Here is a 25,300-nt window from a genome sequence, read left to right as displayed (position 1 = left end):
CCACCAATTGTGAGTCTGTTCTTATCAACAAACTCCCGATCTTCACTTCCCGCGCCAACTTCAATCCGGCGATGAGAGCTTCATACTCTGCCTGGTTGTTCGTTGCCTTGAACTCGAATTTCAGCGATTGCTCCAATACTAGTTCCCCCGGCCCTTCTAACGTCACTCCCGCGCCGCTGCCACTACTATTGGAGGATCCATCCACGAGAGAGTCCATTGAGTGCCCACTCTTTCAAACCGATCTGGAGTCAACTCGACCACAAAGTCAGCTAGTGACTGCGCACCAACCGTGCCCCGCTTATCATATTGTAATCCATACTCTGACAATTCAACCGACCAGGCGACCAATCTACCTGATAAATCCGGTTTTTGTAACACCTGTCTTAAGGGCAAATCTGTCCGCACTTTCACTGGGAAACTCTGAAAATAAGGTCTCAACCGCCGGGCGGTGATGAGGACCGCCAACGCCGCCTTCTCAATCTTCTGGTATCTGACCTCTGCGCCCTGGAGTGTGTGACTAACAAAATAGACAATTCGATGCTCGCCATCTATCTCCTGTAGCACCACCGAGCTCAGAGCGCTATCGCTCACAGCAAAGTACAAGTGCAGCGGGTGTCCCTGTATTGGTTTCGACAAGATTGGTGGTGACGATAGGAGTTCCTTGAGGCAAACAAAAGCTTCCTCACACTCCGTCGTCCACTCAAATGCGACATTCTTGCGAAGACACTTGAAAAAAGGGAAAGATCTGTCACCAGACTTAGGAAGAAAACGAGATAATGCTGCTATTCGCCCTGTTAAACGTTGGACCTCTTTCACATTAGAAGGGCTTTTCATCTGCTGAATCGCCTTGCATTTATCCGGGTTTATCTCTATCCCTCTGGATGTGATCATGAATCCCAAAAACTTGCCACCCTGAACACCAAAAGAGCATTTCTCCGGGTTGAGGCGCATATTGTGCTTCCTTATCTCGCCAAATGCTTCCTCCAGATCTTGATGATGGTCCAAACCACGTACTGGTTTAACAATCATATCATCAACGTAAACCTCCATGTTTCTTCCCACCTGCCCAGCAAAAACCCTATCCATCAATCTTTGGTAGGTCGCCCCAGCGTTCTTTAGTCCAAACGGCATGGTGCGATAGCAATAATTGACTCTGGCGGTCATGAAAGCTGTTTTGTCCTCGTCTGCCGGGTGCATGCGGATTTGATGGTAGCCAGAATAAGCATCCATCAAGCTAAGCAGTTCATTGCCCGAGGCACCATCAACAAGGTTATCGATGCTAGGAAGGGGATACAAATCTTTTGGACATGCTTTGTTTAAATCTGTGTAATCTACACACATTCGCCATTTCCCGTTTGCCTTCTTCACCATTACGACGTTCGCCAACCACGTCGGATACTTCACTTCCCTGATGAACTCTGCCGCCAGCAACTTGTCAACTTCCTGTTGCATCGCCTTCCCTTTGTCGCCACCCAAGCGCCTCCTGAGTTGTGAAACTGGCTTGACACTTGGATTCAATGCTAATCGATGGCAGATGAAGTTTGGATCAATTCCAGGCATGTCTTTGCAGCTCCAAGCAAACAAGTCTAAATTCTCCCCAAGCAGTTTTGTCAGGCGCGTCTCCTGCTCTTCCGTCAGTCTGGTCCCAATCTTCAAAGTGCGATCGCCAAACTTTAGCGCCTTTGTTTCCTCAATTGGCGTGGGCCTATTTACTCGCCCCTCGCCCCGGGGGTCAAGATTTTCATCCGAAGCTTCGATTTCATAACATCTATGACCAACCAACGCACTCTTCTTGCCGTACAAGTTAAGGCAATTATTGTAACACTCCCTCGCCATCTTCTGGTCCACCTTCAGCTTTCCCACCTTTCCACTGTTTAGCGGATACTTGACCGCCAAGTGGGCTGTTGAAATTACAGCACAAAGGCGATTCAATGTATTTCGCCCAATGATGACATTGTAAGATGCCACCACCTGGAGAACCAGATACCTTACCTTCAAAACCCTGGCACACTCATCTTCCCCAAATATTGTGTCTAGATCAATGTATCCTCGCACCATTACTTGCTCCCCCGCGAAACCTACCAAGGTTCCCGCATGTGGAGTCAGATCATTGTCAGTTAGTCCCAACTTGTCAAATGCATCACCATAGATAATATCAGCCGGACTACCCTGATCCAGGAGTACCCTTCTAACGTTGAAACTGTTCATCCTTAACTGCACCACGATAGGGTCATCCTTATGAGGCTTTATCCCCTCAAAGTCTGCCATCGAGATTGTTATGTCAGGGTGTACGAATCCAAAAGCGACCTCATGAACGGAATTAACGGCGCGAACATGGCGTTTCCGCGCCGCATGGGTGTCGCCACCGCCGCCAAATCCTCCGGCGATGGTGTTTATGGTCCCGACGGGCGGTCCCGAGTGTTGAGCGAACGTGTCATCAGCCCCTCTTGTGGCGATAGCCGCTGATTCTTGCTTTTTCTTGCCCTTAGTGTCCGCTCGCTCCTCCTCCCGCTTATGCGCTTTGTTTTGATCGCCACCGTTGCGCCACGGACCTTGGCGATTTCCTTGATATCCCGCCCGAATCAACTTATCAATCTCCCGCTGCAAAGTCCAACAGTCATCCGTATCGTGCCCGGCGGACCGGTGGAACTCACACCACTTCTTAGGATTGGCGTCCCGTGGCTAATATTTTGGGGCCTCTGGTTCATCCACTAGATTTGCGTCCCTCGCCCCTCGGAGCATATCCGATAAATTTGTGTTCATCACCATATCAGTTTCCTCCCGCTGGCGATGAGACTTAGATTGCCAAGGCCGACGTTGTTCATAATCATCGCGCCGTGGATACAACTGTTCCTTGGTCGGTTTGAATACCGCCTTCCCCTTATCTGGTCTCTGCTGCTTGCCATCCCCCTTATCTTCGCCGCTCCTATCTTTTTTCGCGCGCTTGGGCGACGTGTCGCCCTTTTCCAACTTCGCGCGCTTTCGTTTGAAAGCGTCGTCCTCCTCATCAAGAATATAAGTGCTGGCGCGAGCACGCATCTCTTCCATCGAGCGCGCCGGCTTACGTGTCAATTTGTTGTTCAACCCTCCCGGTAGCAAACCGTTTTTAAATGCTAGAGCACAAGCTCGAGGCTCCTCGTCCTCTACCTTGACCGACGCCGCGCTGTACCTTGCCATGTACTCTTTCAGTGACTCCCCTTCTTGCTGGCGAATATTGTATAGGTCATTGATCGTCACCGGCTGATTCTTATTCGCCGAGAATTGCACTAGAAACTTGGATGAGAAGTCTCTGAAATTTGAAATCGATCAGCGCGGCAAAGTTGTGAACCACGCCATCGCCTTCGATTTGAACGTCGATGGAAACATCCTGCACTTCACCGCATCTGACGCCGCAATTATCACCATCTTTGTATTGAAATACAGAAGATGATCCTTCGGATCGGAATCTCCGCTGTAAGAATCCAGAACTAACGTTTTCATATTATCCGGAATCGCCACACTCTCCACATCCTCCGAGAACGGACGGAACTCAGCCACGGAATCTGCTTCTCTGCTTCCATCATCTCGCTGCTCGCGACGGTAGAAATCTAACTGAGCCTGTAGATGCTCATTCCGCTGCTGGATGTTGCCAATGTTGCGCATCAAATGGCGCCATTGCTCCTGTGTTACCGCCGGTTGTTGCTCCAGAGCAGGTAAATTCTCTGGTGAGCGCTCCAGAGATCCAACCTGTGAAGGCGATGGAGGAGGTGGTGGTGATGGACGAGGAGGAGAAGGCGGCTGCACTCCCGCCGTTCGTACCGGAGAATCCAGGACCACACGATGAGGCCGCCGAGGCGGCAAAATTCGCTGTCGCACTGGTGAATGATGCTGCCTCCTGCGTCGAGTCTCCATCCAAACCAGGAATGACGCAAACTCGATCGGAAAACGAACACCGGTCACAGAATCAAAATAAGAAAACCAGAGAATTGCCTGATCGCAATCAGAGATAACTTCCTGCACAATCAATCCACGTGAATGGGAGTAGAAAGTTTACAGTCCCCACAGACGGCGCCAAATGTTCTAGGAATGAACATTGAAGAGAGGTATAGTACCTAGAGGTAAAGGGATTGTGCTAAGAGAGAATGAGAATGAAAGAGAGAGTGCTGAATTTCAAGTGGTATTTTATCAAATGAGCAAAAGGTCCCTTACAACTGATTACTACCTCCTATTTATAGAGCTTGGGTACTACCTATTGGGCCAATTGGGCCTCCGAGATCAAGGCCCAATTTAAGGCCAGGGCCCCGCCTCGGGGCGGGCTACATGCTGGGCGTTGCCCCTCTAGGGGCTCGCCCAGTCCAATTTCATATGATTTTTTTTTGAAAATGAAAGAATTATTATTAATAATGAATCAAGCCTAGACAATCAAGGCTCTTACAAGAGCATCTATACCCCGAAATAGGCTATCCAGCTCCCAAATAGACTCCTCCGCAAAAAGACTATAAACGTAACCTTAAAGGTGAGCCTCATTAAAAACCTTGCTAAGAACTAGCAAGGAAAAAGAGTACCACACCCTTAAGATAGCCACTTAAGCATCCCTATTACAAAATCACCACATAGGACGGAAGCTAAACCCACATAAAAGTGCCACACCATCCCTAAAAAAAAATTCAAAACCTAGCCGGAAAAAACCAAACATTAACATTAAATCAACATTAAAAATTTAAGTTATGAATAATAATAATAATAATTATTATTATATAAAATCAAATAATTAACGGATTCCAAAATTAAATGATAAAATTTAATATTTATAATTAATAATTTGCATTGTGTCTTTTTGTATATTTTAACTTGTAATTGTATCACGCATTGAAACAATTAAACGGGTTGAAATTACTCAAAGTTAAATTTATATTTTATTTTTAATTCTTATTAAAATAATTAATCAATGATCCTAATTATATAAAATGCAATATTAATTAATTTCATAATTAATATTGACAAAATTAATGCAGATCATTAGGAATTTGAATTTGAATACTTATGTTAGTCTACCTGTAAAAGGAAAATCTTTACCTTATATTTGAGCAATATAAAATGAAATCAATAGTTATAACTAAGAGGATAAGCTTGCTGAATCATCCAAATCCTAATGTTTTGCGTGTTCAATTCCAGCTAGCCATTTATAAGATCGAATGAAAGGGTTGGGGTTACAGAACTTGGTCTTACATTCAAACTGGAAGCTTTGTATGAGAGTTTATTGAACTAAGGTTAAGTGCTCGTCACTATATACTTGATATGAGTAATTTTCTGAATTCTAATGGACACAAATCTTCTCTAGTGTGCGTGTTTGGACTTACTTTAGTTGGTGCTTTGATTTCTGTTTCTGTAGTGTTGGCCAGGGTTACTTCGACGTAAAAAGCCATGGAAATTTCTCTCATTTTCTAAATCACAGTTGTACTCCTAATCTTTGTGTCAATAGTTAAGGTGATATGAAGTTTCCCTACATGATGTTGTATGCCATGAGAAACATACCTGAAGCCACAAAACTTAATTATAATTTCTACAACGGAAAACTTAATAAGGCTGACATAATTAGGTTCAACTATTCTTCACCGGAATGAAAATGAGAAATTTATATTTAAAGGTATATATGGTTTTACATGATTTCTTATCACGCTAGACGGTTATTGGCTCTTAACCATGGATAATGTTATTGTTGGATTATATCTTGATGCTTATATGAATATCATTTTGACATGTATCATCTTGAGTTAACCTACACTTGAACTACCCGAATTTTCCAAACTCTTAAGTTAACTCATATCATTTGTTAATATGAAAATATTATACATGTCAAAATGATATTAATATAAGCATCAAGATATAATCCAACAATAACATTATCCTTATTAAGAGCAAATCACGGTCCAGCGGAACAAGAAATCATGTAAAACCCTATATACCTTTAAATATAAATTTGTCATTTATATTCCGTTGAATAATAGTTGAACCTAATTCTGTCAGCCATATTAAGTTTTTTGTTGTAGAAATTATAATTAAGTTCTGTGCCTTCAGGTATGTATCTCATGGCATACAACATCATGTGGGGAAACTTCCTATCACCTTCACTACTGACATAAAGATTGGGAGTACAACTGTGATTTAGAAAATGAGATACATTTCCATGCCTTTTTACGTCGATGTAACCCTGGCCAGCACTACGGAAATAAAAATCAAAGCTCCAATTAAATTAAGTCCAAACACACACACTAGAGAAGATTTATGTCCATTAGAATTCAGAAACTTACTCATATCAAGTATATAGTGACGAGCACCTAACCTTAGTTCAAATTTGGATATATTCCGATCAACTTCCCGAACCAACTCTCAGACAAAGCTTCCAGTTTGAATGTAAGACCAAGTTCTGTAACTCCTACCCTTTCTTTCGATCTTATAAATAGCTAGCTGGAATTGAACACACAAAACGTTAGGATTTGGATGATACATCAAGCTTATCCTCTTAGTCATTACTATGATTTCATTTTATATTATTCAAATTCTAAGGTAAAGATTTTTCTTTTACACGTAGCCTGACATAATCATTCAAATTCAACCCTCACTTTCACAAACATCTCTAAGCAACTTGATTAATATCATTCTCTTCTGGATTTGGCAGATCAGCATAAGCCGCAACCACAGAGCATATTGAGAATGACCTTGCTTAAGGCTTAGAAACTACTAACAAAACTAAGAACATGAAAAATAAAAAGAAGAACAATAGAGGGAGATAGCTCACACAGAAGAGAGGAGAGGAGAGCTCTTGGATGTGAAGAATGAAGAGGTGAAGCTCTATATTTATAGTAGAAGGCTAGGGGTAGAGCATTTATGGTGGGAAAGAAAGAGAAAACTTTACCCATATGCTCTAGAAGCATCCACGGCCAGCCCAAGCCCAAGGGGGTGAAAATACAAAAAAAATTACTTTGATTAATTGCTCAAAACTCCCCATTTAATTGCGATTTGATCCCTTATTTAATTGACATTAAAACCATCATCTTTAAGTGTTCAAATCTGAATCCTTAGGGTTTAAAATCCGAAATAAAAACCCCCTTCAAGATTTTGAAAGTTCAAATCCAAGTCCCCCATTAAAGCCAATTAAGAGAGAAAACTTCCAAAAATACTTTGCCAAGCCAAGAAAGGAAATTACTTGCACAAGTCTCATTTTTCTTCTCCCCAAGCCTTTGGCCGCCCACCACCTTCTCATGGTCGGATTTTCTTTCAAAAATTTTAAAAATAATAATTTAAATAAAAACCAAAAAATAATTAATGCATTAATTACACAATTCATAAACTTACCCATGTCATGTATAACCTTAATTCAACTTTGAATATATTCAGATCAACTTCCCCAACAAACTCACATACAAAGCTACCAGCTTGAATGTAAGACCAAGTTCTGTAACCCCTACCCTATCTTTCGATCTTATAAATAGCTAGCTGGAATTGAACACACAAAAGCATAGGATTTGGATGATTCATCAAGCTTATCCTCTTAGTCATTAATATTTATTTCATTTTATATTATTCAAATTCTAAGTAAAGATTTTCCTTTTACACATAGACTAACATAATTATTCACATTCATAATTATCCGCATTAATTTTTTCCATTTTAGTTATGAAATTTATTAGTTAATGAATTTTATATAAATATGACCATTGATAATTTCATTGCATAAGAACTAAAAATAAAAAATTAAACTTTAAGTAATTTTAACCCATTTAATTGTTTCAATGTGTGATACAATCAATATATATATATTAGAAAAGAACATCTTCTATCACACTGATTTAGTGAGGTGGCAACTCCAGATTAATGCTCATAAGAAAATTTCCACGTGTCATTCCATTAGATAACTTCACTTCTGTTGACACGTGTCAAAAGATATTTAATCTATAAAAAAAATTTATATTTTCTTATTTTAACTTATAAATTTAAACTTGATATGCAATTAACTAAAAAAGAGTCCAAGTGGCTGTGTTGCTTTCTATGATTGCTTTAACAAGAAGTTTTTGAGAAAATATAAGTGGTTAGTTTAGTTCTTTATCTTTATACTATTTTAATACAAATTGATTTTAGTATGACCTAAATTTATTTTGTTGTTTATATGATGGCTATTACATATTATATGTAGATGAGTATCTGATGCAAAACTATTGTTGTCGATTCAAGGTTCGTTCAATTTCTTTTACCATGAAATAATTCTTTATTGATGACTTGATATAAACATAATGATGCCATATTTTATGATTTATCTTTCACAATCTTAATTTGTGTTACTATCACATTCTTTTTTCTAAGATTAATATGTGTTCTGAATGCTTTATTGGTGATTCATTATATCTATGATTTGTGTATTATCTTCATGTTCATGAAGAATATGAAACAAGTTCCTGTTGTCTGGATCAAGCTTAGGTTAATTTACTGTGTGAAAACGAACTCGCATAATCACGTTCATGAAGAATCTTTTCTCTTTTTTTCATTCTAGTAATTATTGATTAGCCATCATTAAACCATCCTCTGATATGTTTTGCTGAATTTGAGATTTGGTTAAGCAATCTTTTTATTAGTTATTCAATTGTACGAATTTCAATTTATGCAACAAGGGTTTCAATTTAAGACTTTTTGTTCACTTTGCTCATCATTTCCGACTATTCAATTTCATTTGTTGTTTATTATATATTTAATAATCAAGGTCTTGATTGATGTATCAAATACAATAGACATATTTCCCGTGCAACGCACGGGTAAGAAACACTAGTTAAGTTAAATTAAACAAAATACTACTATGCAACGTATTAATTATTATTTATTAACATGAAATCTCTCATTTAATTAATAAATACATTATTATATTTTTATTTCATATGATTTTTTTTTGAAAACGAAAGAATTATTATTAATAATGAATCAAGCCTAGACAATCAAGGCTCTTTCAAGAGCATCTATACCCCCCAAATAGGCTATCCAGCTCCCAAATAGACTCCTCCGCAAAAATACTATAAACGTAACCTTAAAGGTGAGCCTCATTAAAAACCTTGCTAAGAACTAGCAAGGAAAAAGAGTATCACACCCTTAAGATAGCCACTTAAGCATCCCTATTACAAAATCACCACATAGGACGGAAGCTAAACCCACATAAAAGTGCCACACCATCCCTAAAAAAATTCAAAACCTAGCCGGAAAAAACCAAACATTAACATTAAATCAACATTAAAAATTTAAGTTATGAATAATAATAATAATAAATATTATTATTATATAAAATCAAATAATTAACGGATTCCAAAATTAAATGATAAAATTTAATATTTATAATTAATAATTTGCATTGTGTCTTTTTGTATATTTTAACTTGTAATTGTATCACGCATTTAAACAATTAAACGGGTTGAAATTACTCAAAGTTAAATTTATATTTTATTTTTAATTCTTATTAAAATAATTAATCAATGATCCTAATTATATAAAATGCAATATTAATTAATTTCAAAATTAATATTGACAAAATTAATGCAGATCATTAGGAATTTGAATTTGAATACTTATGTTAGTCTACGTGTAAAAGGAAAATCTTTACCTTATATTTGAGCAATATAAAATGAAATCAATAGTTATAACTAAGAGGATAAGCTTGCTGAATCATCCAAATCCTAATGTTTTGCGTGTTCAATTCCAGCTAGCCATTTATAAGATCGAATGAAAGGGTTTGGGTTACTGAACTTGGTCTTACATTCAAACTAGAAGCTTTGTATGAGAGTTTGTTGGGGAAGTTGTTCGGAATATATCCAAAGTTGAACTAAGGTTAGGTGCTCGTCACTATATACTTGATATGAGTAATTTTCTGAATTCTAATGGACACAAATCTTCTCTAGTGTGCGTGTTTGGACTTACTTTAGTTGGTGCTTTGATTTCTGTTTTTGTAGTGTTGGCCAGGGTTACTTCGACGTTAAAAGCCATGGAAATTTCTCTCATTTTCTAAATCACAGTTGTACTCCTAATCTTTGTGTCAATAGTTAAGGTGATATGAAGTTTCCCTACATGATGTTGTATGCCATGAGAAACATACCTGAAGCCACAAAACTTAATTATAATTTCTACAACGGAAAACTTAATAAGGCTGACATAATTAGGTTCAACTATTCTTCACCGGAATGAAAATGAGAAATTTATATTTAAAGGTATATATGGTTTTACATGATTTCTTATCACGCTAGACGGTTATTGGCTCTTAACCATGGATAATGTTATTGTTGGATTATATCTTGATGCTTATATGAATATCATTTTAACATGTATCATCTTGAGTTAACCTACACTTGAACTACCCGAATTTTCCAAACTCTTCAGTTAACTCATATCATTTGTTAATATGAAAATATTATACATGTCAAAATGATATTAATATAAGCATCAAGATATAATCCAACAATAACATTATCCTTATTAAGAGCCAATCACGGTCCAGCGGAACAAGAAATCATGTAAAACCCTATATACCTTTAAATATAAATTTGTCATTTATATTCCGTTGAAGAATAGTTGAACCTAATTCTGTCATCCATATTAAGTTTTTTGTTGTAGAAATTATAATTAAGTTATGTGCCTTCAGGTATGTTTCTCATGGCATACAACATCATGTGGGGAAACTTCATATCACCTTCACTACTGACATAAAGATTGGGAGTACAACTGTGATTTAGAAAATGAGATACATTTCCATGCCTTTTTACGTCGATGTAACCCTGGCTAGCACTACGGAAATAAAAATCAAAGCTCCAATTAAATTAAGTCCAAACACACACACTAGAGAAGATTTATGTCCATTAGAATTCAGAAACTTACTCATATCAAGTATATAGTGACGAGCACCTAACCTTAGTTCAACTTTGGATATATTCCGATCAACTTCCCGAACCAACTCTCAGACAAAGCTTCCAGTTTGAATGTAAGACCAAGTTCTGTAACTCCTACCCTTTCTTTCGATCTTATAAATAGCTAGCTGGAATTGAACACACAAAATGTTAGGATTTGGATGATACATCAAGCTTATCCTCTTAGTCATTACTATGATTTCATTTTATATTATTCAAATTCTAAGGTAAAGATTTTTCTTTTACACGTAGCCTGACATAATCATTCAAATTCAACCCTCACTTTCACAAACATCTCTAAGCAACTTGATTAATATCATTCTCTTCTGGATTTGGCAGATCAGCATAAGCCGCAACCACAGAGCATATTGAGAATGACCTTGCTCAAGGCTTAGAAACTACTAACAAAACTAAGAACATGAAAAATAAAAAGAAGAACAATAGAGGGAGATAGCTCACACAGAAGAGAGGAGAGGAGAGCTCTTGGATGTGAAGAATGAAGAGGTGAAGCTCTATATTTATAGTAGAAGGCTAGGGGTAGAGCATTTATGGTGGGAAAGAAAGAGAAAACTTTACCCCTATGCTCTAGAAGCATCCACGGCCAGCCCAAGCCCAAGGGGGTGAAAATACAAAAAAAAATTACTTTGATTAATTGCTCAAAACTCCCCATTTAATTGTGATTTGATCCCTTATTTAATTTACATTAAAACCATCATCTTTAAGTGTTCAAATCTGATTCCTTAGGGTTTAAAATCAGAAATAAAAACCCCCCTCAAGATCTTGAAAGTTCAAATCCAAGTCCCCCATTAAAGCCAATTAAGAGAGAAAACTTCCAAAAATACTTTGCCAAGCCAAGAAAGGAAATTACTTGCACAAGTCTCATTTTTCTTCTCCCCAAGCCTTTGGCCGCCCACCACCTTCTCATGGTCGGATTTTCTTTCAAAATTTTTAAAAATAAAAATTTATATAAAAACCAAAAAATAATTAATGCATTAATTACACAATTCATAAACTTACCCATGTCATGTATATATATAGTGATGAACACATAACCTTAATTCAACTTTGAATATATTCAGATCAACTTCCCCAACAAACTCACATACAAAGCTACCAGCTTGAATGTAAGACCAAGTTCTGTAACCTCTACCCTATCTTTCGATCTTATAAATAGCTAGCTGGAATTGAACACGCAAAAGCATAGGATTTGGATGATTCATCAAGCTTATCCTCTTAGTCATTAATATTTATTTCATTTTGTATTATTCAAATTCTAAGTAAAGATTTTCTTTTTACACATAGACTAACATAATTATTCACATTCATAATTATCCGCATTAATTTTTTCCATTTTAGTTATGAAATTTATTAGTTAATGAATTTTATATAAATATGACCATTGATAATTTCATTGCATAAGAACTAAAAATAAAAAATTAAACTTTAAGTAATTTTAACCCATTTAATTGTTTCAATGTGTGATACAATCAATATATATATATTAGAAAAGAACATCTTCTATCACACTGATTTAGTGAGGTGGCAACTCCAGATTAATGCTCATAAGAAAATTTCCACGTGTCATTCCATTAGATAACTTCACTTCTGTTGACACGTGTCAAAAGATATTTAATCTATAAAAAAAATTTATATTTTCTTATTTTAACTTATAAATTTAAACTTGATATGCAATTAACTAAAATGATTCCAAGTGGCTGTGTTGCTTTCTATGACTGCTTTAACAAGAAGTTTTTGAGAAAATATAAGTGGTTAGTTTAGTTCTTTATCTTTATACTATTTTAATACAAATTGATTTTAGTATGACCTAAATTTATTTTGTTGTTTACATGATGGCTATTACATATTATAAGTTGATGAGTATCTGATGCAAAACTATTGTTGTCGATTCAAGGTTCGTTCAATTTCTTTTACCATTAAATAATTCTTTATTGATGACTTGATATAAACATAATGATGCCATATTTTATGATTTATCTTTCACAATCCTAATTTGTGTTACTATCACATTCTTTTTTCTAAGATTAATATGTGTTCTGAATGCTTTATTGGTGATTCATTATATCTATGATTTGTGTATTGTCTTCATGTTCATGAAGAATATGAAACAAGTTCCTGTTGTCTGGATCAAGCTTAGGTTAATTTACTGTGTGAAAACGAACTCGCATAATCACGTTCATGAAGAATCTTTTCTCTTTTTTTCATTCTAGTAATTATTGATTAGCCATCATTAAACCATCCTCTGATATGTTTTGCTGAATTTGAGATTTGGTTAAGCAATCTTTTTATTAGTTATTCAATTGTACGAATTTCAATTTATGCAACAAGGGTTTCAATTTAAGACTTTTTTTTCACTTTGCTCATCATTTCCGACTATTCAATTTCATTTGTTGTTTATTATATATTTAATAATCAAGGTCTTGATTGATGTATCAAATACAATAGACATATTTCCCGTGCAACGCACGGGTAAGAAACACTAGTTAAGTTAAATTAAACAAAATACTACTATGCAACGTATTATTTATTATTTATTAACATGAAATCTCTCATTTAATTAATAAATACATTATTATATTTTTATTTCATATGATTTTTTTTTGAAAACGAAAGAATTATTATTAATAATGAATCAAGCCTAGACAATCAAGGCTCTTACAAGAGCATCTATACCCCCAAATAGGCTATCCAGCTCCCAAATAGACTCCTCCGCAAAAAGACTATAAACGTAACCTTAAAGGTGAGCCTCATTAAAAACCTTGCTAAGAACTAGCAAGGAAAAAGAGTACCACACCCTTAAGATAGCCACTTAAGCATCCCTATTACAAAATCACCACATAGGACGGAAGCTAAACCCACATAAAAGTGCCACACCATCCCTAAAAAAATTCAAAACCTAGCCGGAAAAAACCAAACATTAACATTAAATCAACATTAAAAATTTAAGTTATGAATAATAATAATAATAATTATTATTATTATATAAAATCAAATAATTAACGGATTCCAAAATTAAATGATAAAATTTAATATTTATAATTAATAATTTGCATTGTGTCTTTTTGTATATTTTAACTTGTAATTGTATCACGCATTGAAACTATTAAACGAGTTGAAATTACTCAAAGTTAAATTTATATTTTATTTTTAATTCTTATTAAAATAATTAATCAATGATCCTAATTATATAAAATGCAATATTAATTAATTTCATAATTAATATTGACAAAATTAATGCAGATCATTAGGAATTTGAATTTGAATACTTATGTTAGTCTACGTGTAAAAGGAAAATCTTTACCTTATATTTGAGCAATATAAAATGAAATCAATAGTTATAACTAAGAGGATAAGCTTGCTGAATCATCCAAATCCTAATGTTTTGCGTGTTCAATTCCAGCTAGCCATTTATAAGATCGAATGAAAGGGTTGGGGTTACAGAACTTGGTCTTACATTCAAACTTGAAGCTTTGTATGAGAGTTTGTTGGGGAAGTTGTTCGGAATATATCCAAAATTGAACTAAGGTTTGGTGGTAGTCACTATATACTTGATATGAGTTATTTTCTGAATTCTAATGGACACAAATCTTCTCTAGTGTGCGTGTTTGGACTTACTTTAGTTGGTGCTTTGATTTCTGTTTCTGTAGTGTTGGCCAGGGTTACTTCGACGTAAAAAGCCATGGAAATTTCTCTCATTTTCTAAATCACAGTTGTACTCCTAATCTTTGTGTCAATAGTTAAGGTGATATGAAGTTTCCCTACATGATGTTGTATGCCATGAGAAACATACCTGAAGCCACAAAACTTAATTATAATTTCTACAACGGAAAACTTAATAAGGCTGACATAATTAGGTTCAACTATTCTTCACCGGAATGAAAATGAGAAATTTATATTTAAAGGTATATATGGTTTTACATGATTTCTTATCACGCAAGACGGTTATTGGCTCTTAACCATGGATAATGTTATTGTTGGATTATATCTTGATGCTTATATGAATATCATTTTAACATGTATCATCTTGAGTTAACCTACACTTGGACTACCCGAATTTTCCAAACTCTTCAGTTAACCCATATCATTTGTTAATATGAAAATATTATACATGTCCAAATGATATTAATATAAGCATCAAGATATAATCCAACAATAACATTATCCTTATTAAGAGCCAATCACGGTCCAACGGAACAATAAATCATGTAAAACCCTATATACCTTTAAATATAAATTTGTCATTTATATTCCGCTGAAGAATAGTTGAACCTAATTCTGTCAGCCATATTAAGTTTTTTGTTGTAGAAATTATAATTAAGTTATGTGCCTTCAGGTATGTTTTGAAGGTGTGAAAAACGACTAGAAGGGGGGGTTGAATAGAGTTTTGAATATAAAAACTTTCCTCTTAAGATTTAAAGTAAATCTTTTCGGTTTCTCTAAGATAGAAGGTGCAGCGGATAAAGATAGAGAGAAGAGAGAAGCACACAAGTATTTTATCCTGGTTCACTTGATAAATCCCTCAAGCTAATCCAGTCCACCCGTTAAGGTGATTTCTTCCTTCTTAGAATGAAGGCAATCCACTAATCAGATAATTGTTACAACTGCACTTGAAACCTACAAGTGACTAACAATACACTGACTTAGCTCACACTAAGATTCACTCTCTTAGTCTTCTCTAGGATCCGATCAACCTTGATCTCCTAAAGGAATCTCCACTAAGATACACAGATCCCAGTCTTCTTAAGGATACTGACCTACCCGGTCCCTTAAGGAAAATCAAACAACTATTTGAGGTTGGTGTTTACAAAGGTTTGCTTCTTAATAAGCTAGGTGTAAACCAAATAAGAACAAATGAAGAAAGTGGAGGCTTGAATCTTTTCTTGTATTGCAGCTCTTGGTTTCTCTCTCTTAGCTTTCTTCTTTTCTTCAGCCTTAAATAGTCCAAGGTGCAAAGGATATTTCTGTTGAGAGAATATGACCGTTGGAGGGCATTTCTGGAACTTCCAGAACCTGCTGTGGCTGAACCTTGGTAGGTAGGCTTGTCAGAATAGTACACTGCTCTTGTACTTCTTGATAGAGACATTTGCCTTTAACCAATGACTTCTGATCAGAGGAATGCTTCGTGTTGGAACTTGTGAAGCTTGGTGATCAGAGTCAGAGGGAAGCTTGGATCCTCTGACCTTCGTAACTTCTGCTTCTGGACCTTCAGAGCTTCTGGACCTTCAGAGCTTCTGGTCTTCAGATCTTCAGATCCTCTGATCTTCAGATCCTCTGATCTTCAGATCTTCTGATCTTCAGATCCTCAGATCTTCAGATCTTCTGATCTTCAGAACCTCTGATCCTCAGATCCTCTAATCTTCAGATCTTCTGATCCTCAGATCCTCAGATCATCTGATGAATATATCTTCTGGTGTCAGAATCAGAACCTGTTTGTCAAAACACTCAAGACAAACGTTAGAGTATCATAATTGTTCATCCACAAATAAATACTTGTTATCATCAAAACATAGAGTTGTACCACATGACCAAATCTTGATCTTACATGTTTCTCATGACATACAACATCATGTGGGGAAACTTCATATCACCTTCACTACTGACATAAAGATTGGGAGTACAACTGTGATTTAGAAAATGAGATACATTTCCATGCCTTTTTACGTCGATGTAACCCTGGCCAGCACTACGAAAATAAAAATCAAAGCTCCAATTAAATTAAGTCCAAACACACACACTAGAGAAGATTTATGTCCATTAGAGTTCAGAAACTTACTCATATCAAGTATATAGTGACGAGCACCGAACCTTAGTTCAACTTTGGATATATTCCGATCAACTTCCCGAACCAACTCTCAGACAAAGCTTCCAGTTTGAATGTAAGACCAAGTTCTATAACTCCTACCCTTTCTTTCGATCTTATAAATAGCTAGCTGGAATTGAACACACAAAACGTTAGGATTTGGATGATACATCAAGCTTATCCTCTTAGTCATTACTATGATTTCATTTTATATTATTCAAATTCTAAGGTAAAGATTTTTCTTTTACACGTAGCCTGACATAATCATTCAAATTCAACCCTCACTTTCACAAACATCTCTAAGCAACTTGATTAATATCATTCTCTTCTGGATTTGGCAGATCAGCATAAGCCGCAACCACAGAGCATATTGAGAATGACCTGGCTCAAGGCTTAGAAACTACTAACAAAACTAAGAACATGAAAAATAAAAAGAAGAACAAGAGAGGGAGATAGCTCACACAGAAGAGAGGAGAGGAGAGCTCTTGGATGTGAAGAATGAAGAGGTGAAGCTCTATATTTATAGTAGAAGGCTAGGGGTAGAGCATTTATGGTGGGAAAGAAAGAGAAAACTTTACCCCTATGCTCTAGAAGCATCCACGGCCAGCCCAAGCCCAAGGGGGTGAAAATACAAAAAAAATTACTTTGATTAATTGCTCAAAACTCCCCATTTAATTGTGATTTGATCCCTTATTTAATTGACATTAAAACCATCATCTTTAAGTGTTCAAATCTGAATCCTTAGGGTTTAAAATCCGAAATAAAAACCCCCCTCAAGATCTTGAAAGTTCAAATCCAAGTCCCCTATTAAAGCCAATTAAAAGAGAAAACTTCCAAAAATACTTTGCCAAACCAAGAATGGAAATTACTTGCACAAGTCTCATTTTTCTTCTCCCCAAGCCTTTGGCCGCCCACCACCTTCTCATGGTCGGATTTTCTTTCAAAAATTTTAAAAATAATAATTTAAATAAAAACCAAAAAATAATTAATGCATTAATTACACAATTCATAAACTTACCCATGTCATGTATATAGTGATGAACACCTAACCTTAATTCAACTTTGAATATATTCAGATCAACTTCCCCAACAAACTCACATACAAAGCTACCAGCTTGAATGTAAGACCAAGTTCTGTAACCCCTACCCTATCTTTCGATCTTATAAATAGCTAGCTGGAATTGAACACGCAAAAGCATAGGATTTGGATGATTCATCAAGCTTATCCTCTTAGTCATTAATATTTATTTCATTTTATATTATTCAAATTCTAAGTAAAGATTTCCTTTTACACATAGACTAACATAATTATTCACATTCATAATTATCCGCATTAATTTTTTCCATTTTAGTTATGAAATTTATTAGTTAATGAATTTTATATAAATATGACCATTGATAATTTCATTGCATAAGAACTAAAAATAAAAAATTAAACTTTAACTAATTTTAACCCATTTAATTGTTTCAATGTGTGATACAATCAATATATATATATTAGAAAAGAACATCTTCTATCACACTGATTTAGTGAGGTGGCAACTCCAGATTAATGCTCATAAGAAAATTTCCACGTGTCATTCCATTAGATAACTTCACTTCTGTTGACACGTGTCAAAAGATATTTAATCTATAAAAAAAATTTATATTCTCTTATTTTAACTTATAAATTTAAACTTGATATGCAATTAACTAAAAAAGATTGCAAGTGGCTGTGTTGCTTTCTATGATTGCTTTAACAAGAAGTTTTTGAGAAAATATAAGTGGTTAGTTTAGTTCTTTATCTTTATACTATTTTAATACAAATTGATTTTAGTATGACCTAAATTTATTTTGTTGTTTACATGATGGCTATTACATATTATAAGTTGATGAGTATCTGATGCAAAACTATTGTTGTCGATTCAAGGTTCGTTCAATTTCTTTTACCCTGAAATAATTCTTTATTGATGACTTGATATAAACATAATGATGCCATATTTTATGATTTATCTTTCACAATCTTAATTTGTGTTACTATCACATTCTTTTTTCTAAGATTAATATGTGTTCTGAATGCTTTATTGGTGATTCATTATATCTATGATTTGTGTATTATCTTCATGTTCATGAAGAATATGAAACAAGTTCATGTTGTCTGGATCAAGCTTAGGTTAATTTACTGTGTGAAAACGAACTCGCATAATCACGTTCATGAAGAATCTTTTCTCTTTTTTTCATTCTAGTAATTATTGATTAGCCATCATTAAACCATCCTCTGATATGTTTTGCTGAATTTGAGATTTGGTTAAGCAATCTTTTTATTAGTTATTCAATTGTACGAATTTCAATTTATGCAACAAGGGTTTCAATTTAAGACTTTTTGTTCACTTTGCTCATCATTTCCGACTATTCAATTTCATTTGTTGTTTATTATATATTTAATAATCAAGGTCTTGATTGATGTATCAAATACAATAGACATATTTCCCGTGCAACGCACGGGTAAGAAACACTAGTTAAGTTAAATTAAACAAAATACTACTATGCAACGTATTAATTATTATTTATTAACATGAAATCTCTCATTTAATTAATAAATACATTATTATATTTTTATTTTATATGATATTTTTTTGAAAATGAAAGAATTATTATTAATAATGAATCAAGCCTAGACAATCAAGGCTCTTACAAGAGCATCTATACCCCCAAATAGGCTATCCAGCTCCCAAATAGACTCCTCCGCAAAAAGACTATAAACGTAACCTTAAAGGTGAGCCTCATTAAAAACCTTGCTAAGAACTAGCAAGGAAAAAGAGTACCACACCCTTAAGATAGCCACTTAAGCATCCCTATTACAAAGTCACCACATAGGACGGAAGCTAAACCCACATAAAAGTGCCACACCATCCCTAAAAAAATTCAAAACCTAGCCGGAAAAAACCAAACATTAACATTAAATCAACATTAAAAATTTAAGTTATGAATAATAATAATAATTATTATTATTATATAAAATCAAATAATTAACGGATTCCAAAATTAAATGATAAAATTTAATATTTATAATTAATAATTTGCATTGTGTCTTTTTGTATATTTTAACTTGTAATTGTATCACGCATTGAAACAATTAAACGGGTTGAAATTACTCAAAGTTAAATTTATATTTTATTTTTAATTCTTATTAAAATAATTAATCAATGATACTAATTATATAAAATGCAATATTAATTAATTTCATAACTAATATTGACAAAATTAATGCAGATCATTAGGAATTTGAATTTGAATACTTATGTTAGTCTACGTGTAAAAGGAAAATCTTTACCTTATATTTGAGCAATATAAAATGAAATCAATAGTTATAACTAAGAGGATAAGCTTGCTGAATCATCCAAATCCTAATGTTTTGCGTGTTCAATTCCAGCTAGCCATTTATAAGATCGAATGAAAGGGTTGGGGTTACAGAACTTGGTCTTACATTCAAACTAGAAGCTTTGTATGAGAGTTTGTTGGGGAAGTTGTTCGGAATATATCCAAAGTTGAACTAAGGTTAGGTGCTCGTTGATGACCATATTTTAGTAGTGTTTTTAGGGTCATTTCTTTGGTTGTTTTGAGTCTTTTTGTTGAGTCTCATGTAGTGTTTCATGCATTCTCATGCATTTTTATTCTTTTCTTTAGTTTTTATTTCGTTTTGGTAATTTAGTAGTTTTTTAGGTAGTTTTCTTGCATTTTAAGTAAAGTTTAGGACTTGCATGGTTTTGTTGTGTTTTATGAGGGACTTCTTGTGCTAATGAGCTATTGGAGCTTCTAGAATCTTCCTTGTCTTGTTGGTTAGGTTTGGAGTGCAGAAACTGAAGGAGAAGGAAGGCCAAGAAGCATGGAATTGATGAAGAACATAAAGAGAATTGAAAAGAGGAGTTTCAGAAGCCAAAAAGTCATTTTCAGGCGAGCAAGAGCGCCTAGGCGCTGGGAGTGGGCGCCTAGGCGCCAATAGGGTCAGAGAGCATGTTTTTCAACATGCAATTGGCGCTCAAGCGCTCTGAATTGGCGCCTGAGCGCCCAGTTTCGTTAGTTTCAGCCTATAAATAAGGCTTAGGCCAATTTCTTTGATACATTTTGTCATTTCACTCATTTTTGGTCAAGTTTGAGAGCTGAGGAGAACTTTGGGGCCAAGGGAGGCTTCCAACTTGTACTTTTTCTTAGGTTTTATTTACATTTTCTTCATGAATTCACTAGCCATGAGTGGCTAGTTCTCTTTTTGCTTTGGGTTAAGAGATTCTATGAAACTTTAGTTTATAAATCCTATTTCTATGCATGAGTCTTGATTCAATCTTGTATTTCAATTCCTTATTGCATGTTTAGCTTTGGTGCACCTTTGCTATAGGCTAGATTATAATAGAATGGAAATTTGTTATGATCTAGGGACATGAATTGGAATAGATCCTTCTATACTTGCTTCTAGGAATAGAGTGAGGGTAGGGTTTTGTTGGCCTGAATAATTGAGCTATCATACCTCTTATGAATGTTTAAGTACACAAGGAATTGGGCTTATCTTTCAATTTGAGAGAATTACTTTTATGAGGAATCAACTAGTAAGTACATAGGCTATAACAACAAGAGTGGAATCAAGATATCACATGCATAGGATAGGTGGACTAAAATGGATTAGATGATCAAACACCCAAGGCAATTTTCCATCAATTGTTATTTTACATCATCTTCAACATTGCTCTTTTGCAAAACTTTTCTCACAATCACCCAAAACCAATTTCTGAATTTTACTGTCTTAAGAACTTGCAAACTCTAGGCTTAAATCAGTAATTCTCACTCACAATCCCTGTGGTTCGATAATTTAAAACCCGGAGGTATTCGTGCACTTGCGAATTGACCAACAAGTTTTTGGCGTCGTTGCCGGGGATTGCTTGTGGTTTTCGGTTTAAGTTAAAGAGTTTGTTTGTTTGTTTTACTAAGCATTGCATTGAATAGGTGTTACTAACCTTTTCTCTGTTTTTGTGATTTCAGTTTATGCACAGTTGGCTCGGCACGGATCCATTGCTATTTGATCCGGAGCCTGAACGTACTCTTCGCCGTCGTCGAGCCCAACAAAAGCTTGAAGCCATGGCTGCTCAAATGACGGAAGAGGAGATGCAAGCCCACATTGAAGAAAGAGTGAATGAGGCTCTTGCTCAAAGACTTCAAGAGCAAGAATTGGAGAATGCCAATCGTTCTCTCAGAGACCTCACCTCGGCTGCCATGAGCTACGATTATCCGGGCAGCATAGTTTCCCCCGATGGCACGGGAAACTTTGAGCTGAGGCCGGCATTCATCAACTTGGTGAGCCAAAATCAGTATGGTGGAGGTGCTCTTGAAGATCCTCATGCACACATGGAGCGGTTTATCCGCAATTGCAACACCTACAGAGTTCAGAATGTTTCAGCGGACACAATCTGCTTGAGTTTGTTCCCTTTTTCATTGAGGGATACTGCTGAAGAGTGGTTGAATTCACAGCCCCAAGGTAGCATTACATCTTGGGAAGACTTGGCTGAGAAGTTCACCACAAGGTTTGTTCCAAGAGCCCTCTTGAGAAAACTCAAGAATGACATCATGACTTTTACTCAATCCACCGATGAGAATCTCTATGAAGCTTGGGAGAGGTTCAAGAAGCTCTTGAGGAGGTGTCCTCAACAAAACCTTGCTCAAGCTGAGCAAGTAGCAAAGTTCTATGATGGTCTCCAATATTCTTCGAGGTTTGGTTTGGATGCGGCTTCAAGTGGAGAGTTCGATGCCTTACTTCCACAAGTGGGGTATGATTTGATTGAAAAAATGGCTATAAGAGCCATGAACTCTAGTAATGATCGCCAAGCCCGAAGAGGAGTCCTTGAGGTTGAAGCTTATGATCAACTTATGGCCTCCAACAAGCAACTCTCCAAGCAAATGAATGAGATTCAAAATCAAATGAAGACTACCAAGATTGGTGGTCGAGTTGCCAAGGTGGAGTGTGTGACTTGTGGAGGGCCACATGACAGCGAAGAATGCACAGAGACTAGACCGGAGGAGGAAGTGAAGGTTATGGGTCAAGCTCGGAATGACCCATTTTCAAATACTTACAATCCAGGATGGAGGAATCACCCTAATTTTTCTTGGAGGCAAGGTAATAATGGGCAAGGAAATGGTTTTCAAAGACAATTTCCTAGCCAAGGATTTCAAGGCTAAAGCTCAAGACAACCTCAAGAGCGAGGAGAAGGTGAAGCGAGTGGTTCCAAGAAGAGCTTAGAAGAGTTGGTGGAAACTTTCATCAACCGGACGGAGAATAATTACAAGAATCAAGAGGCGGCTATCAAGAATCTTGAGAATCAATTTGGCCAGCTGGCTAAGCAAATAGCCGAGAGACCTCAAGGTAAATTTCCTTCCGACACTATCCCTAATCCTAAGCAAGAGAATGCCTCTGTTGTAGCCACTAGAAGTGGGAGAGTGATGAATGAATTGAAGAAAAAAACAGAGGGAGAAAAGAGAGAGGAGATAGTGGGAGGAGAAATAGTTGTACCTATTAAGGTGAGAGAGGAAGTTGAGCTTACCCCTGAAACTAGCAAGGTTCCGTTCCCTAAAGCATTGGCTAAGAAGAGCTTAGATAAAAAGTTTTCAAAGTTTGTTGATGTTTTCAAAAAGCTCCACATTAGTATTCCTTTTGCCGATGCTTTGGAACAAATGCCTATATATGCTAAGTTTATGAAGGATATTCTGCATAAGAGAAGAAGGTTGAAGGGAGTAGATGAGACGGTGTTGATGACGGAGGAATGTAGTGCCATTTTGCAGCGGAAGATGCCGAAGAAAAGAAGGGACCCCGAAAGTTTTACTATTCCGGTGGAAATTGAAGGCATGGCGGATGTGGAAGCCTTGTGTGATCTTGGACCGAGTATCAATTTGATGCCGCTCACCATGTTTGAGAGGCTTAACCTAGGAGAGGTTACCCCAACCATGCTCTCCTTGCAAATGGTGGATCGGTCCCTTAAGACTCCATATGGGATTGTGGAGGATGTAATGGTGCGGGTGGACAAGTATGTGTTCCCCGTTGATTTTTTTGTGCTTGATATGGAGGAGGATGAGAAGATTCCTCTCATTCTTGGTCGACCTTTCTTAGCTACTGGTAGAGCTAAGATTGACGTTGACAAGGGTCACCTCATTCTCCGTGTTGGTAAGGAAAAGGTACGATTTTCTGTTTTTAATCCTATGATTGAGACTAACCATGACAATGACTTTGTCTGTGATGTGATTAGAAGCAGGTCGAAGGTTCCGGAAGAGATCCCCAAAGTTAATGCCCAAATTGATGAGTTCCATCCGGCTCTCATCAAGCTTGTTAATGGTAACAAGTATGGGGGGTCCAAGTATGAAAACTTACATGCTCATATGGTGAAGTTTACCCAAGCTAGCACCCTTGCTAAGATTGAGGGCGTTTCAAGTGATGAAGTGAAGATTAAACTCTTCCCTTATTCTTTGACAAGGGAGGCTAGAGCTTGGTTTGATGAGCAAGAGGACATTGCCTCATGGGAGGATTTACTCCAGAGGTTTTGTGCAAGGTTTCTTCCTTGCACTTGTGGTAAGTTAATCAATGGAAAGGAATTTCCTTCCTAACACCATCGGAAGGAGAGTCCACCTAGGAATATAACCTAGGGCTAAATGGGAGACAACCCATTCTTTTAATTTTATTATTTACTATTTTTTTTAATTTTGTAGTATTTTAGGTGTTTATTTCAAAAAAAAAAGGAAAAATAGTAAAATTTTTGTGAAAAAAACTGGGTTGAGCGCCTAGGCGCCAATTCAGGAGCGCCTAGGCGCCAATTAGTGGCAGAGGCACTGCCTCTGGAACTGGCTTGAGCGCCTGAGCGTTCCCCTCGAGCGCTCGAGCGCTCCTGCACGTTGTTTCTGCCATATTTTGGGTTTTAAAACCCCAACCTTTTCATTTTCCCACTCTTTACTCCCATTCCTTCATAAGAAACGCACCCCACTCTCTTCAAACCCCATTTCCACTTCTCATTTCTCACTTGCACACACTTTAGCTCTCCCATTTGCTTCCAAGTTCTGCATTGTTTCAAGTTCCTTTCACTTGCACCCACTCACTCTCAAGTCAAGGTAAGTTCCAACTTTCACTTTCCTTCATTTTTGTTCATGGGATTTGCAATGCATGTTTACAAGGGGGTTTGGGGTGAGTGATTTGTGTTAATACAAGTTGGGTTTGGGTTGTATGTACTCATTGGTGGTTGATTTTGTGTTTAATTAGAAAGGGGTTGTAAATTTGTGAGGATTGGGTAGTTAGGATTTTGTGGATTAGCTTAGTTTAGCTTTTGCTTACAAGGTGTTTGATAGAATGCCTCAATGGGTTCTCTTAGTCGATTCTTGGCAAGTGCTTGTGGTAGTCTTTCTTTCTTTGCCAAAATCACTAAGAAACTTGTTGGGTGCTCTTAGGTTGTTCTTTATTTTTGCTTTTGTACAAAGTTTTTTCTTCTTTTCTTTTTATTTTTGAACTAACATTTCTAACGTTTGTGGCTTGTGTTTAGCAGATGCCTGTGAAAAGAGCAAGAACCAA

At 36.2% G+C, this 25,300-nt stretch overlaps 1 non-coding gene across 1 annotated transcript; it reads right to left on the bottom strand.

Annotated features, from left to right (window-relative positions):
- Positions 1 to 22,305: 22,305 nt before the first annotated feature.
- On the bottom strand, positions 22,306 to 22,412 carry LOC130727085 (small nucleolar RNA R71). The gene has a single exon (XR_009015125.1). It is a non-coding gene; the product is annotated as a small nucleolar RNA R71 (small nucleolar RNA).
- Positions 22,413 to 25,300: the final 2,888 nt, after the last annotated feature.

This window comes from Lotus japonicus, chromosome 6 (genome assembly GCF_012489685.1).
Source record: "Lotus japonicus ecotype B-129 chromosome 6, LjGifu_v1.2".
NCBI classification, from domain to species: Eukaryota; Viridiplantae; Streptophyta; class Magnoliopsida; order Fabales; family Fabaceae; genus Lotus; species Lotus japonicus.
The sequence above is the reverse complement of the archived record's forward strand: the minus strand, read 5'-3'. Positions and strand labels throughout refer to the sequence as shown.